The sequence below is a fragment of the Sinocyclocheilus rhinocerous genome, unplaced genomic scaffold (genome assembly GCF_001515625.1).
Source record: "Sinocyclocheilus rhinocerous isolate Xijiao unplaced genomic scaffold, SAMN03320098_v1.1 scaffold2653, whole genome shotgun sequence".
Taxonomy (NCBI): domain Eukaryota; kingdom Metazoa; phylum Chordata; class Actinopteri; order Cypriniformes; family Cyprinidae; genus Sinocyclocheilus; species Sinocyclocheilus rhinocerous.
Genome location: NW_015664693.1, coordinates 425134 through 425939, shown reverse-complemented (window position 1 = coordinate 425939; position 806 = coordinate 425134).

Below are 806 nucleotides of genomic sequence, written 5' to 3'. Positions count from 1 at the left end.
TTTTTTTCTCGATGTTTATTTTGGATTTTATATATTAGTTATTTATTTATTTCTTTAAAATTAAAGGCAGGGTATGTGTTTTGGTTCAAAAAATTTTTTTGTTATGCTGGTTGAAAGTCTCTTCACATCCCGATAGCAATCACTGAGTTAAGTGGTCTAAATTTATTTATAGGTATTTATATCGTTTGTGGAAGGCGTAGGGCCATAAAATGTTTGTCCAATCAAAATATTCGGTCCGAACATTACGATAGGCTGTCCTGTCTTCCTGTCAAATATGTATTTGCATACCACTGCACCCTGTTTGCAGTGAAAGGCGCTATTATTGTAATATTATGCACTTTGTACTGTAATGTTTTCTCAGCGGTGAATGAGACGTGAGGTAATCTGACAGCGTTGACGCCGTCTCTCATCGTGACGCTGGTTAATCTCTGCTCTGACGGAGCATGTTCATGTGTTTTGGAGGAGGCGTGGCTTTGGAGCGTGATTATGCATGGAGGGTTGGATCTTACTTTCAAAGCTAGTTTGCTATTGCTAGCTTCTCCGAAATCGCCTACCTTGCCTTTAATTAATTAATATGTATATAAATAGCTATATAAAATCACACACACACACACACACACACATATATGTATATATATATCTATATATATGTATATATACAGTAGTCAACATTTGAAGTGGATCAAAAAATTTCATCAAAGTTGTCCTAAGACAAGAATGCATTTTGGTTTTAGGACAACTTTGATAAAAGGTTTTGATCCATTTCAAATGTTGACAAGTGTGTGTATATATATATATACACACAC